The sequence below is a fragment of the Gobio gobio genome, assembly GCF_949357685.1.
Source record: "Gobio gobio genome assembly, chromosome: 5".
Taxonomy (NCBI): Eukaryota; Metazoa; Chordata; class Actinopteri; order Cypriniformes; family Gobionidae; genus Gobio; species Gobio gobio.
The window spans coordinates 42,915,100-42,932,034 of record NC_137101.1 but is presented as its reverse complement, the minus strand read 5'-3'; the positions used below and the strand labels follow the sequence as shown (position 1 = coordinate 42,932,034).

At 39.5% G+C, this 16,935-nt stretch overlaps 2 protein-coding genes across 2 annotated transcripts in view; one reads left to right on the top strand and one right to left on the bottom strand.

The window, feature by feature from the left end:
• Positions 1–16,935, bottom strand: part of LOC307126546 (uncharacterized protein) — a gene marked incomplete at its 5' end in the record, with an annotated part of 1,586,879 nt that overhangs the window by 147,468 nt on the left and 1,422,476 nt on the right. The gene's annotated exons all lie outside the window — the stretch shown is intronic.
• The window catches only part of LOC307126860 (uncharacterized protein), a 28,552-nt gene continuing 27,665 nt past the window's right edge, over positions 16,049–16,935 (top strand). The window contains exon 1 of the mRNA XM_079817655.1: positions 16,049–16,260. The gene's annotated coding sequence lies outside the window, so the exon portion shown is untranslated. The remainder of the gene's footprint in view (positions 16,261–16,935) is intronic.

The window sequence follows — 16,935 nt, the reverse complement described above, 5'->3', positions numbered from 1 at the left end:
ACTTACAACCTGTATGTCCAAATTGACCTTCAAGAATTAAAGCTTTTAAAAGACACTTTGCTTGTGTTTTTCAATTCCAGCTTCACCATTTCTTTTTCCACGACATGTGCAAAATAGGCATGTCTGTAAAGCAGTATTTTGTGATCCAGTACACAACAATTGTGCACAAAATTAAATTAAATTTACAAGGCAAGAAAAAAATAAAATTGCAAAAAAATATCTATCTATACAGTGCCAAGCTGAAAAAAACTTCCACACACACACACACACACACACACACACACACACACACACACACACACACACACACACACACACACACACACACACACACACACACACACACACACACACACACACACACACACACACACTCTAATACTTTTTAAACCATTCTCAGCAACACCACATTTGTATTCAATCCTACTCAAACCATCCTGAATGCTGTTGCACTTTCAGTTTATAAAGTGGAAGTTCTTCCCACATGGATTATGCTGCGCTATTGCTGCGTTCACGCCACCTGTTCATGTACTTGAACTGGGAATTATTCATTTCTATAGCGACAGGCCGTGCCTCTATGTTCCCCTGAACTTCCTGCACCGTCATGGTCCCTTGAACAGGATTTTCCGTTTCTATAGCGACAGGCCATACCTCCATGGTCCCCTGAACTTCCTGCACCTCCATGGTCCCCCGCTTCCTCCACCACCATGGCTTCCTGAACTTACTGCGCCGCCATAGTCCCTTGAACTTCCTGCACCGCAATGGTCCCTTGAATTCCCTGCGCCACCATGGTCCCTTGAAATTCCTGCATCGCCATGGTCCCTTGAACTTCCTGCGCCGCCATGGCTTCCTGAACTGCTCTACGGCCCAGGTCCGCCCATGCTCCACGCCCCAGGTCCACCCATGCTCCCCAACCCAGGCCCGCCACTGCCTTGCCATGGTCCATGTCCTGTTCCCCTGCATAGGCTTGGCCCACCATCCCTCCCCCAATACCTATTTTGCTCCTCCACCCTTCAGGACTTTTCGTTTGTTTCATGTCTTGTTTGTTAGGGCATCAGGAGTCGCTCTTAGAGGGATTGATATGTCACAATTTGGTTTGGGTTCTGTTTCACGTTCTTATTTTGTTATGTTCAATGTCATAGCTCCTGGTTTGTCATGTGATTTCATTGTGCGTTCCGTCATTGGTTCACTGTCTTGATTGTTCACAGGTGTGTCTTGTTTAGTCATTAGTCCTTGTGTATAGCGCTCCGGAGGTTTCTAAACTCCACCATTGCAATCAGGGGATCGCTGGTTGACCTATTTCAAATTATCTTTTGATTATTTAAAATATAATAGGCATTTGTAATATTCCTGTTTTGACTACATTCTAAATAAACTACAGCAAAATATATTTCCTTTGTCCTGTTGCTCTCTGTCACATACCTGAAGCTCATTCATTATGCAGCTCATTATGCGGGTCTTTTGTTCTCTCAGGTGTGATACCCAGCATTATAACGCCTCCTCGCATATGGCCTTTGTAAAGAAAAAGTGTCTTACAAAATGTAAATCAATATATTGTGTTATGTGAATGAGTAGGCTCAATGATTCCCACATCAGTTTGAAGCAAAAAATCTAGGCAACAACACCCATTAATCAAAACTCTTGTGGACACATATCTATTGTGTGTTTTGAGGCCTTCATTTTTAAATATTTTTTTGTTTTTTTTTCAAAAACCACGCATAAACATTATTCTCTCAAAAATACAAGCATGTTCATAAATGTTGTCCACATATTATGGTAGCCTAGTTTGTGCTGGATACAGTGTAATTACACTTTTGTCATTAATGTGTTTATAAGCAACTGAAAAAAGCATGAATGTCAGAGGGCCCCAAAACAGCTCAGACTCCAGAGGGTTAATTTGGAGACATCAAAGACAGGATGAATTATCCTGTACGCTGGAGAAAGTTTGAGGCGGACTGCCACCGGACTAAGGACTTTGGTGACAGTGAACATGCCGATGAATTTGGGAGCTAACTTTTTACAAACAGAGCGGAGAGGAATGTTCTTGATTGAAAGCCACACGGAGTGAGGACCATGCTCTATTGCTCTGTGGATGGAAACCCAAAAAACAGACTGACCGTCGCACCCAGAAGCTTACAAAACTCTCGCCAGAATTTGGACACAAATTGGGGCCCCCTGTCGGAGACCACATCCATAGGGAGGCCATGTAAACGAAAGACGTGGTCTACGACAACCACCACTGTCTCCTTGGCAGAAGGTAATTTGGGCAAGGGAATGAAATGAGCCCCTTTCGAGAACCGGTCCATGACGGTCAAAATCACAGTCTTGCCCTCAGAGGTCGGTGGTAAAATCTAGCGCTATATGGGACCAAGGTCTCGAAGGGACAGACTGCGGCTGGAGTAACCCATCTGGAGGTCGATGGGAAGTCTTACCAGTGGCACAAATCGAGCAAGCCAAAATAAATCCAGAATGTCGCGAGCCATAGCTGGCCACCAGAATCATTGCTTAACCAAAAAACTGGTCCGGTTTACTCCTGGATGACATGAACAATGAACCCATCAAATTACGTCGGACCACAGTCCCTCCGGCACAAATAACCAACTCGGTGGGCAACCGGGCGGAGGCCTTCTGAGGCCGATTTGACCTTTGACTCGATCTCCCAAGCGAATGTGGAGACACTCGGGAGTGGACCAGCGTTCGGAACGGTCAAGGTTACGTTCGGCTGGCGATAAACGATGGGAAAAAAATGTGCAAGGATGCATCTTGTCATCCGAGGAAGAGCACAGGGAGAGAACCGCACCTACCTCCACCTCTGATGCATCGACCTCCACCACGAACTATCAGAATGGGAGTCGAAACAAAGCAACTCTTCAGTTTGGAAAATGTAGCTTCGGCTACACCAGACCACCTGAACGTCATCCTTGGGGAGGTAGCTAGTTGGCTGAAATTGCAGAAAGGAAGTATAACTTGCCCTTAGGCGGAAATGTACCTGGCCGTAACTCTATAGCACAGTCATAGGGACAATGCGGAGGCAGAGAAGCAGCACGGGACTTACTGAACACTTCCTTCAGGTTAAGGTACTCCGCAGGCACGTTTGAAAAATCACCAACTCCTCCTGCAAAACAGAACCAGACACAGACGAACAGGCAGAAACCAGACAGGACCCATAACACTCATTGCTCCAGGCCGAGACTGAACTGTGGCCCCAGTCCACCCTGGGACTATGCTTTACAAGCCAGGGATGGCCTAGAACTATGAGGACCAGTGGAGAGTCCATCAGAAAAAAGGAGATCTCCTCCGTGTGGTTTCCATATGTGATGGGTGTTATCCGTTCAGTGCAGAGAGAAATGTTCGGAAGACTTTGTCCATTCAGTTGATTTGATGGTGATTTGTCGTGTGAGAGAAGTGATGGGAATTTGAAGTGTGATGCCGAGATGGTGCCTGGAACAGTTAAAGACTTGGCAGCGCAGGGACTGAATGGATGACCCAGATCTGCGGTGGAGAAGTGAGAAGCGATCAGGATATCCAGTTCTCCGCAGAACAAAGCAGGGGAGATCCTCCGTGAAGACAGGCAGAGCCACAAGAGCTCAGGAAATGGCCAGAAGACAGACATGAACACAGGAACAAAACCCAACGATTTGACAATCTGACAAACAAGACGCATGACAATGAGTATAACTAGACACACATGATGAGTGGAGCTGGAGTGGTAATCAGCAGCCACACACACAGAAACACAGAGTGAGAACGAGTCAGATAATTCATGAACTGTGACAGAAAGACGGCTGAATAACAACCAAAACGGTGAACATTAGGTAAGAACTATGCACTGGCACTTTAAATTATACACTATAAAATAGGTACAATAAGGTTTATAATAAGCACTTTAGGATGTCTATACATTGGAATTTTAAAATATGCATCTTAAACAATTATGATAAGTATTTTATCTAAGTATGGACACATTTTATCTCTGTCTGTTTGGTATTATGTTTGCTTTTGTCTATTCTTTTTTTGTTTGTCTGTCTATCCATGTCTGGGACTACGGATGGAAATTTATTTTGTGCTAAATCTGGCGTATTCACATCAAATTATATTGCACGTTCATCAATATGCATTGTCCCATCCAAATAAATTAATGAAAGAAGGAAAGAAAAGAAAGACAGGTCTTTGTTGTCAATAATCTTCTGAAACTCTGCACCAATTATGTTTTTGTCTTTCACCTCTTCTAGCAGGTTGCTGGCTTTTTGTGAGCTGAGTACCACAGTGGCACATGCTGCCTTCATCTTTCACTGTGAACTTGATTCATATTCTCCTGGTTTTGTCTTCAGGGTAACTTTGATGTGTTGCTCTCAACTAGCTGATTTTTTTCATGTGATCGTGACAATAAGTCAACTGCAGGCAAGTTGAAGAACCCAAGTGCAGCTTTAGTATATCCGAAATTAGCAAACAATGAACAGATACAAACAAAGACCTTGACTTGACTTGAAGACAGACTTGACTACAAACACTCACCAACAGTGGTTACAGGTAGAGTTGTTCCGATTAGAGGTCTTCACGGGTCCAAAAATGCATACCCGAACCCGAAGAGACCCGTAATGTGCTTAACGGAACCGACCCGGACCCGTCTATTATTTCAAAAGCTGGACCCGGACCCATGCAGATCCGAGAAATGCCAAACACGTAGTACCCGGAGCCGACCTGGACCCATCTATTATTTAAAAGCTGGAACCGAACCCGGCGTGAAGACACAGACCCGACTGGACCCGATTGTCACATATTCCACAATAACTGATATTAACAAGTCAATAAACAAGTTATGAAAAATATAACTTTTTGTCTTACCTAGCCGTCGTCTCCCTTCCTTGTAATGTTACTTGTGATGCATTACATCCTTGCCAAAAAGTTAAATCCATGTTATTCCGCTCTTGTTATTCCAAGCATGCTTAATTCACTCATCATTTCAGCTTTAAAAGTCCACTTTATGTCACGGTGACAGATGACAAATGCGTCTTTGCAGATTTGCATTTCGCCAAGTTAAATTTGACTGTTTGCCTTTTTAAACTATAATAACGATTGCTCGTTCGGTGGCCGCTGACGTCCGCATTATTTATTTGCTATCATCTCTGTGAGCCGAGCCTGACCACCAAAACTTTAAGAAATAAGACGGTTCATTCATTTTATTATTAAAGTCAATCACAGCGGAAGCTCGGGTTGCCATAGAAATGACACGCGCTTGATACTGCACATGCGCGGTGGCTGGAGCAACCTGAAATATGAGCTTTTTTACGCAATTTGAGCATCATAGAAAACATTTGTGACAGTTCACCTGAGATTTTGTTGCTGATTTTAAATATATTATTTAAATATAAGTTCAAATCAAACTTCAACAGTGCGTCACACGTAGGCTAATACACTTGACAGCACTTACTTTTTTCTCATGTTTGTCCACAATGCATGAAGGATGCCCGGACAGAAGAGGTGCCCGTGGGTTTAACTTCTTTATATTCTTTGTTTTTTAGCTTTTTTCCCACATCACTCATGAAGGTAACCATGATTATTACCGTGCGCTTGCAGAGAGAGTGAGCGAGAGAGAGCGAGCGCGTGAGGCGAGCGAGCAAGAGAGAGAGATCGCTCGTGTTTTTCTTCTTTCTTTTTTTTAAACCTTATTTCCCAGCTCACACTTTTCTTATCCTAATTTTACAGTTGCAAGTTACAAAAACACACAAGCAGTGCTGACTGACTTCATGGGCAGGTGTTCTCAGAGTCCGGATCGACTCTGGTATTACACACAATGTTAAACAGACCCGGGACCCGTAGTAAAAGATTGGGACCCGACCCGGACCCGGTTGATCATTTAAAATATAGACCCGAACCCGTACGGGTCCCAGGTCCACGGGTCTCGGGGGCTCCGTGAAGACCTCTAGTTCCGATATCACAGATACCACAACAAAAATCTGGCATCGGTATTGGCGAGTACTTGAACCCATGTACGATCCGATACCATTTTCTTAAACAAGACCTAGTTATTATGACCGCCAGCTTTGCCTAACCACTGCACAGTTATTATTCGCTGCTCAGAATGCATTGCAAATACAGGAAGTTGTGCTATGTTGCCACTAGGGATGCAACGTTATGAAAATTTCACATCACGATTATAGTGACCCAAATAATCATGGTTATCAATATTATCACGGATTTCTTCAAATGAGATTAAAGTGTTCGAAAAGAACAGATGCACACACTTAAAACATTTCAACAAGTTTTATATTTGAAAATCAACAAACAAATAAATCAAGCAGCTCTATGCACTATTTTAAGCTAGATTCTATTCTGTGGGATTTCCTTCCTTATAATGGCCGTCGTCAATAGCAACGCATAACGCATAAATAATAATTTGGTGTAGCCTAAATATAATCTCTAATATTATCTCTGTAAATATATTCTCAAGCAATATTCTCATCAGTGTTCTATCAGCTATGACATTTAAATCTAGCATATTTTGTGTACGAGCCCAAACTGTATCCTAGTGAAATAATGCATATCCATATTTTCATATGATTTGACAGTTTACGTTTCTCCCTATTACAGCGCCTTTCTTCTGGCATGTTCTGCAGACAGGGTGACCATCTTCGATTAAGTTTCCCTCAGGACTTTTGTAAAAGCCAAAATATTACCACACCTCAGATTTGGTCCTTTTAGAAGGCTGAACAATCCCCCGAGTGCTGTCACTGCCTTCTGCCATTTCTTCTCATTCATTAAACAGCGTTGCGTGCTGCGCCTGCACCAGTCTGACTCTGACTGGACAGGATTTACCACGAGTTTTCAAAATCGTGATAATCATGCGCATTTTTAATTATAATTAATTTTTAAACGATATTACTAACCGTCAGTACATTTTATTGTCCTTTATCATGAAACCGGTAATCGTTCCATCCCTAGTTGCCACAAGCAACCACATATTTTCTGGCTACCCGTGTTTTCACTATTAAACAGCAGAGGGTGCTATTACGCTTTTATGCATCTTCAGATTCAGTATGCAGCCTCCGGATCAAAACACAGGTGAAAAAGCAGAAACACGCAATAGAAGTGATCACGTACATGCAAGCTTGACTAAGCTAGTTTTGACACATAATAATAGCAGGCAATGGTCTCTTGTTACACATTCTCACAGAGGCCCCCTGAAGGTGAAATCCCATAGGTAACGACTGTAGTGAATTAGACATCCAATGTGGCAGTAGTCAGGGCCGGCCCTGACCAATTTGCTGTCCTAGGCAAGTTTTTACCCCATGTCTCAATGTTTAGCACTACACATTATCAGTCTAAATTGTGGAAACACGGGTACTGTTTTATTTTTGTAACACATTGATGTTTTTTTTTATTGTTGTTTTATATGTTGGTTGTGTTTGAAAAATTGGACCCTGAGTCTGTAATAAAGTTTTGATTGATTGATTATCACAGCCCATTCTACTCCTTCATTATGTAAATTTTTTTAAAGGCTGATGATGGGTAAACTATACAAAAATAGCACCTACACCACATTACAGCCTAAACACAAATAGCAAGAGTAATTGCATTTAGCATTCATGCACAAACTATTAATTGAGAACTAGCAAAAGTGTTTGCTTAACAGTAGATGACAGCAATCTTCCACTAAACTATGCACATTCATGTTTTCACCATGAATGAAACTTATTGAAACGTATATGAAATTTATATCTTCTAGTGCCGTCACCGTTAACGTGTTAACGCATGCATTCTGCTTCTCTGTTTGTGATCAGGCCATTTTAAGCCGTTAAACTCTGGGAAAGTTTTCAGTGATCCAGTAATCAAATTCATTCATTCAGTGCCCAAAACAGCACTAATGTAAAGAAAGCCAGGCTTATCACATCAGATATATCAGAGATAATAGAGACTCATATTGCGTTTTTAGTGAATTATTCATTTCAGCGTATGCTTTGCTTTAAAACACGAGCTCTTTGCTCTCAATTTTGGTGACGTACAGGAGTCGTACAGTTACTGCGTGAGAGTCTGGTATATTGATGCACAAAGAACAAACCATGTACTGTATGTGCGCTCAAGATCACTGATCGCACGCTGCATGCAGGAAGAATAATGTTTGATTTGTCATGTATGTTGCTGTATTTAGTAATCGTAGGTTTATGCAGTCAAGTCAAGGCGGTTGATTTAGGAGGTTTTTTTGCCGTCTCCGTGGGGTCCTGTTCGGTATCGCAGCTTGACTCGTCTAAATTGAGAATAATCTCGTTGTTGTTGCTCTGTACACATACTATACACTGTGAATTCTGTTTAGGTGTGCATACATTTATTATATAATAGAAATATATAGACTTCTTATATTTGGTTATTTTGTGTCCTTTTGGAGTCTCGAGGGATCCTTGAAGCTTGCAGAAAATACAGTTCAATCTGATTGTTTACTTTGCTGGAAATAGCAAATGATGACAAAATTAATATGTTAATCAAGATAAATGGTGTATGCTTAATTTTACGATAAGTTTGTGATTAATTGCACAAAAAAAGTGATTAATCGCGATTACAAATTAATCGATTGACAGCACTAATATCTTTAATGTGAATTTTACACAAAATGTTGCTCTTTTAAATAAACCTGTATATAAATATCATTACTAATTTTGGCAACAAAACAAACAAACAAACAAACAAACAAACAAAAAAAGCCACATGTCCCCCCAAAAATGCACAACTGTAGAGTAAAATAGTTATTTTTAAAAAAAGTGATTGCATGTTTAAAAAAATGTCTGGGGCCTCTGGAGAATCCAGAAGAGCTGCTTGCAAGTTTAAAGGAAAAATAACTGCAATTAATTAGTGAACACTATTATTTTACAACTATTTAATTAGATAAACTATTCATTCATTACATCACTTTACCTCTGTCTTTGTCCCCTTTTTTCCCTCTTTTCTTCTTCCCTGCATCAGAGTGTTTAGTTTTTTTTTTGTTTTTTTTTGTCACTGTGTCATGTGAATTCGGCCATCAGGGGACTTGGTTAGGTTTTAGTTTTTTTGCTTAATTTTGGTAATATTTCAAAATAATATTAATTAAATAGTAATAAAATGGAAATAAATCACTCATTTTGGCGCTCCTATGGATGAGTGGAGCCCCTAGCATTTGCCTATGCTGCGGGCCAGCCCGGGCAGTAGTACAGACATAAATGTTGTGTCATTGGGTTTTAAAAGACTAAGATGTCTGCATAGTGAACCCAGCTCTGAACAGCAGAGAGAAAATAAATGGCTTCACGTCCTGGACAAGGGTATCTCAAAGGACCTTAGCTAATGGCCCCCTTCAGGCATACTAGTAAGTTGTATGTGTTACTCTGAATAGCATTTACACCGTGCCAAACTCTACAATTAATATATTTATTTTTTGAGTCAGGTGTAATAATTTCACTTTTGGGCCCACCCCAGGGACACCAATTATGTGGTGATTTTACCTTTGTCCATCCAAGGACGTTAAGTAAGGTAGTGATTGGTACTCACGTCACCGTTGACGTTGTGATTTTTTGGATCACACGCTACTTAAGGTGTGGTTATGAGTACATCAGATGACCACCTTCCCCCTCTATTAGTTTGGGACACTAGTCAAGGTATTTTACCTTGGCTATATGAGAACACTCCAAACAGGAGGTTGTTCAATCCTTTTAGATTGAATGTAAAGTGGGTAGAGTTGGTCAGCTGATTTATCTGAAAGATTGGTGAGATTTCTAACTTGTAGAGCCTTTTCTGTATTATCAGCACAAGTAAGACACAATTGTAATAAAATAGATTTTATTAACAAAAGATAAACAAGAATAACTAACATATACAAATAACAAATAACTAACACAACTACTTAGTGAATACAATGAATGATAAAGGAATAAAGTGCATAAGATACATAAAATACATGTGATTAAGTTGAGTGTGGCTATGGAAGAGTTGCCTTATCTTATGGAAAGATAAACTGTTGTTTCTCTGAAAATAAGGTGAAGAACCTTATCATGCATCAAACAAATAAACAAAAGATTATTTGTTATTAACTAGCATCAGTTATATTACCTCTAATGCAAATTAGAAAATCATATACTGATAATATACAACAATGCCATGGTTTCTGGAAAGAGGTTTGGTTAACTGATATTTACGTTCCACTTGGAATCCGTTTCAACAGTCTTGAACATGAAGATCTGTGGGATGCTGATCTCCTGGAGCACCAAAGGGTCCTAAAATCTGGAACATGCAGATGAGGCCCTGAAGTAGGTAAAGAAGGTCCTTAATCTGGAACGCACAGACGAAGGAACCTCGAAGTGAAGGTTTGCTCTCCTGAGCTTGTGTCTTCTGACTCTGTGGGTCAGACAGACACTCAGGACTTGGTCAATCCGCTTTGGTCTCTCTGGCATGGAGACTTGGGACGTGCTGTAGTCGTCTCGCTGGACTAAAACTCTGAATGTAGTGGTTGTTAATGTCTCTTTCCTCACAGGCTGGAGGCTCAGAACGTGGTCGTATCTGCCGCTGCCTCACAAGCTGTAGACTCAGATCCTCAGATCTTTTGTTGTCTCTCTGGATTAACCAGAGACTCAGAACTTAGTGATCTGTTTCAGTCTCATCCTCGCCGGACAGACTCAGAACTTGGTGAACTGTTACCGTCTCATTCTTGCTGGGGAGACTCAGAACAAGGTGTGTCAGTTGAAATGGTACATTTATTCTTTTCTGAATAGGAGGAGATTGCAATTTGGCGCTTCTCCATTCTAGTGTTGCGATTGGCTGCTGGCATCAGAGGGGGCTCACCGTGTGGCCCACCCTCCTTTCTCCTGTGGAACTCATTTGCATACTGTAACCAGTTATAAGTCTTTAAAGTTTACCAATGCATTTCTCACTTCCCAAACCACCATCCGAATACCCTTGGCAATATTCTAAAAAAATAGAAACCAAACATGATGGGAAAAGATTGAAATGTCATGCATTCATTGATTTGTTCATTAACAGCTGAATCTGTGTAAGATTACAAATAGCCATCACTGAGAATACTTATTTCTCTGAATAAGTATGACATGGATGTGTGTAGTTTACATCAGTCTTAAGTTTACCAAATATAGTTATGAATGGATTTGGATGTGGTCTTTCTTTCACCCACTACTGCTAAGCTCCTGTGGAATTTTTATGGCAGTCATAGACCAGGACATTAGAGATTTGGGTGAAGGGCAGAAACTGCATGTGGACCAATGAGATGTCCTGTCCTTCCTGGGCTTGGTACTAGAGGTGGTCTTTTTGGCCTCTAAGAGGTGTCTGGCTGTTGTCCTAGCATGTTTATCTGATGGCGTTGGACAGTTTGTTTGTGTCAGTCCACCAAGATCCAATCAAAAAGTAGCAAACCTTTGTCCACTGTTATGAACAGAGAGGGGCCCGGTCATAAACTGGGCCCTGGAATGTGCTGTTTACTACACAGGTAAGCTTGAATTGTTCCATTCAGCACTGCTGAAGTACTGTCCCAGAAGCCTACACTTTCACTACCACTCTCTGGTTATACATGCTCAGTTGGCAGTACTTGACCACAAAGAAAATGTTCACAGACAATAGGCCTTAACCAACACTGGTAAGTAGGCAAAAACAAATGTGTGTGTGTGTGTATCACTCGATATAATACTATAATAACTATTTTTATGGTTGATATGCATGTTCAATGTGGTGTTCCCCAAATACTCAAAACAGGGTAGCCAGAAAGCTGTTTGAACCCACAACACAACATTTCAGTGATGATTTGGTTCGTAGAGTGTTATTTTCAAGGATTCGTCCTCACATTTGGCAACACAGCCAGCCCAGAAAAACATCTCACATCCAAGCAAGAGGCTATCTCAATGCCTTTGTCCAGATTCTACAAAAGAACATCAGCACACTCCTTTTGTGTTTAAGATGCTATATTTAATAAAAATAAAAATTACTGAATACATTTTTGTGTTTAAGATTGTTTGATTGACTGTTTAATGGATATTTTAAACTTAAAAAAATAAATGTGGTTAAATAATGTTTTTTTGGTCTGTTGTGTGGGCCACATAAAGCCCGTCAGCCCTTTACAGAACTCAACCATACAATAATTACACATACGGGCCACATTTGTTTTTTAAATTATTATTTGGCTCACTACAGGTGGAGTTATTGCACTCTTTTGGTTTAGTTCTGGCTAAAAAGATGTGGTCCAGTTTTGGCCCAGCAAACACAATCTAATCTGACCCTGTTTATTCAGGCCAGATCAATACCAAAGGAAATTTTCTGACTGGAATGATAAATGTGTGAATTTGATTTGTCTCTGTATGTTAGCAGTCAAATGTGCATTGCAGTATTATTGGACCTTTAAAGCCCTGAATCTTTTCAGGTGTATCACTGGATCATGGGTAACTTCTCCTTTATCACCAGAGCAGTTCAGATGGAAACAGACTTAAGTTAACTTTGTTCCAGTAGAAGAAAAAGATGTTTTATAAGAAACAACGCTTTGTTTATCTTGAAGTTGACAGTCATATAAAGAGGACAAAAAGTTTTTCTTACATGGCCTTGGCAGACCACGAAGACAGGAAATAGACAAACACATCCACCCTCAGATCAGTGGTTTCTCAGCTCACCCACCTCTTGTCACAGGCCATTCTGGGAAAGGATTCTCTTCAGTAAAGTGTAGTTCTAGGAACTCAGTTATACAGGGTCCATAGAGATACTGTAAAATGAAAATCCAGGACTTTCAAGGACGACTCTTTTGGTTTTCAAGGACTACAATGAAGAGAAAACTTACTTATAAAACAATATCTTTATTATCTTTTACATTCTTAACACTAGAACCACAAGGGGTCGTTGTATACCTAAAACCGTCAGCGGGTAAAATTTACCCACATGATTACTGTTTTGATATGGCTAAAAACATATTATGTCACTGTATTATGCCACTGTCTTCACAAAGTAATGTCTAGAGACGTGAAATTATAATTTTTCGTCACCAACAACCTGTTGTTTTATGCTATTTTAAGAAGGCTACACTAAATCACTTTTTGGTGAATATAGGCTAAACCAGGAAAAAATACATATTTGGGTGGTGTAATATTATACTTAAATGCCACTAATCACATATTAAGAAAACTTATGTTATTTAAATTACTAAAATACCCTAAATAGACAATAAAGAGCAATAATAAATCACCGCTCTGCATAGGATATATGATGCAACAACAAATTCAAGCGCAGTTTCACATAATTCATTATTCATTTGTTTAGTTATACCATTTGTAATTTGACTAAGAGAACAACTCCAATAAACGGGGTAATCATAATTTTTTTTTATTCATTACATCATAGATCGGGATTTTTTTTTTTTTTTTGGAAATGGGCAGACTTGAGTAAATAGCAACACAGTAGCAAACAATACACAATAAAAATTGCAAAACAAAAATCAGTAAGTAATATAAAGTTTGAACATTTATGAGTAGGCTAAAACATAATCATTTGAAAAAATAAGGAATTACATAGGGAAAATTTGACCTGCTGGTGGTTTTAGGTATTCATAGTTTTCACATGACATCACACCATTAGAGGAACGCCCACCTGGAGGGCAAAACAAGGCTTTCCTCCATTGCCCACCAGTCATTTTTACCAGGTTTGTAGTCAGTATTAATGTAGTAAGACAGTGATATTAAAAGACAAAATTCAATATACACCTTATTGATGTTGCATACTTTGTACAGGCAAGCAGACGAACACAGAATATTAATGCAACACAAGGTTTCTCGTAAGTGTTTTTCCCATCCAAAACCATTATAAAGAAAACGCGTTGCATTTATATTATTGGCTCATCTACTTGCCTGTATATAGCATGCATCATGAAAAACTGAATTTAATCTTTTAATATCACTTGTTATAGTACATTAACGCAGGGTTGCACTGATAAGAATTCTTTAGCCTGACGTCGGTTCATCCCGATCAGCACTTTAACTCTAACGGTCCTTCTGCATAGTTAATCTGTGTTTAAAGTGAAGTGGTGCAACACAACTCAATATCAAATAAAACCCAGATCAACAAATCCTTGATTAGCGATGAACTTTGCTTAATTTAATCCTTATTGGTGCAACTCACCAATCAAGTGTTTGGGATCCTCAAGTGTTTTTCACGTTAAGGGTTTTAAAAATGTCCTGCTGTTTTTAGTGATTGAAAAACTACAGCAGGTGCTGTATATGGATCACAAGTGCCAAAAACTTGCATCTTGTTCACATTTTTTTGTTTTTAAGATGATAAATTGACAGGCTTGTGCTGCGGTTCTATGGCTGTTTTGCCCTCCAAGCCTAGCAACAGTCACGTGACTGAAAACTATGAATAAAGGCCCCATTTTTTTTGTCTGGTTTTATCTAAACAATTTTTAACAACAGGGGATTGTAAATAACACAATTTTAGTAAAAGTCAATGACTGGGAGATTTTGATATTTTATTGAAAATCTGTTATGTACATTTGAAAAGTAGCCATGGGTACATTTTACCGTGTGGCAGTTCTAGTGTAAAAAGGATAAACCAATAATACAAAATGGTACAAATAAAGTGCAGCACATGCAAAGCATACAATTACTGTAGTAACTTTAACCACTGAAAGGATACTATGACAAAAAATATGGCTTTCCTTATTCAAACTGATTTAGTTTTTCTTGAAAATATGATTGACCTGAAAAGCTTAATCTTACACTTGGATTTTTTATGAGCATACAAAATGGCTTTCTATCTATATCAGATGGGCTGCAGCGTTAATTTTCAGTTAAAATATTTTATCGAAAAACAAATTAAACACTAATTTCATATATATTGTCTTTCAATAATTCCAGCACTTTCCAAGTACTTTTTAAAAATATATAAATATGGCTGTTTTTAAGGGTTTTCAAATTTCAAAAGCCAAGTTCAATTACTTCAAGCATGTTAAACACCTTGAATGAACCCTGGTTATAGGAACTAGCCACCAAGGTCTAATAGGAACGCTGAAGCGGCCTACAGCCACGTCCTTTAAATGCTGCTTTTATGAACGCAAACAACTGCGTTTTTTTGTGTGCAGGGTTAGGTATTGTTTGACTTTTTTATCAATTCAAATTCCGATTTATTCTGCTTATCGATTCTGCCTGATTCACTATCTCACACATGGCATCAGATTATTTTTTTCCTCCATGTTTATTTATGGAGCTATAATTATATTTTCCACTGTGATAAGTGAGGAATCTGGAGATGCTGTAGATTTTTCCAGATCTTACAATCGTTCCTCCTTTATCGTTCGTAACTTGGACCCAAACAGTTTCATCCTCAGTTTCCATACTGGTTTGACCAGTTGAGTTGATGAAATAAACATTACCTAGTGTTTATATGAATAAAGAAACTTCAGATTGTTATTATTAGTTAGCTGCCCACTTGTAGTCTTTGGTGACCTCATCCACCTGGACAAGTCTTGTGGAAGATAGAAAGCACAACTGTATCATAGAAAATATTCTGGTTAAACCACTGGACCTTTCTGATGTCACTTTTAATTTACAACATCCTTCTTTCGTACAACCAAGTCCCCCTTTCTCCCTCAAGTTTTTCCTTTGGTATGTTATGCTCTCTTCCCTCCCTCGGCCAATTCTCATCACTAGATGTTAATAACACCACATATACTTTATTCTCCACTCTAACATCCTGAAAAAAATCTGGTCAGCGTGTGCTACTCCCTCTAACCCCTGGTTATTCAGTGTTCTCTAGGAACACTAGACGAAACCCAGGGTAGCAATGAAAATCGTGCAAATCAAAAGACTCTGTATGTATCAGTCTTTGCTTTCATCTTTTTCAAGGTTTATACTGCCAGTAACATTACCAGTACTTCTGACATACCCAAACTCGTCAAAATATCTAGTTCTCTCCTCTGCCACCTCCACCTCCTCTTTAACAGCAAATAGTTTTAACTACTTCACATACAAAACTTCAACCATCAGCAGTCACTTCTCAACATTTCACACACAAGAACTCAAACCAACGGCTAAAAATCTCCTCTCTTCTCACTGAAGAAGTTTCTAAAGCCCTATTCAGACGGTAATTGTTTCTCTCTCTCTCTCTCTCTCTCTCTCTCTCTCTCTCTCTCTCTCTCTCTCTCTCTCTCTCTCTCTCTCTCTCTCTCTCTCTCTCTCTCTCTCTCTCTCTCTCTCTCTCTGAGCATATATTGGGAGTGAGAAGGCAGTGGTGGCATACGATTAAGAGTGTGCTGCAAAAAAAGTGAGTCTCTATTCTTTTATTTCAAATTTTCTCTTTGTATTGTGATTTGATTGTAAAGTATTTTGGAAGTATCTTTTGAGTATTTTTTAAAGGGGCTATATGCGTTTTTCTGAAATTTAAACTCGCGACTGACACCTGTGGCCAAAAAACAGAACTGCTCTCATTTTCTGCTCGCTCTCGCAGCGGTGGTGACGTCACATCCGCAGACAGCGCGGGAAAAGACGACCCGCCAGAAAATAGGAAAAATAGGATACAGGCTTATAGGTGCACCCACTGTGAGCGGACAAGGTGTCAGTATGCTCATCAGGAGATGTTTGAGTCATAAATGGTCAAATAAAAAGGCAATTGTTACGTTTATTTTGGGGAAAAAGTTGCATATAGCCCCTTTAAGTTTGAGAAGTTTCAGAGAAGAAAGACTGGTTACTCTTTATTTTGATGGTCCAGACATCATTGATGGCAAGAAACTTTGTACCTACATGTCAAATTCTAATTGCACCATAAGGATAGAAATGTGAGGAAGCTTCCAGAGTCAAATAAGTCAAAATACACAGGTGCATTCTAGGTTGATATCTTTATTTAAAAACCTGCCGTACATCTCCTCTAATTATTATTATTTTTTTAAATGTATCTTTGCATCTCAGCAGGGTATCTTTCTTTATTAACATTTATTATGCT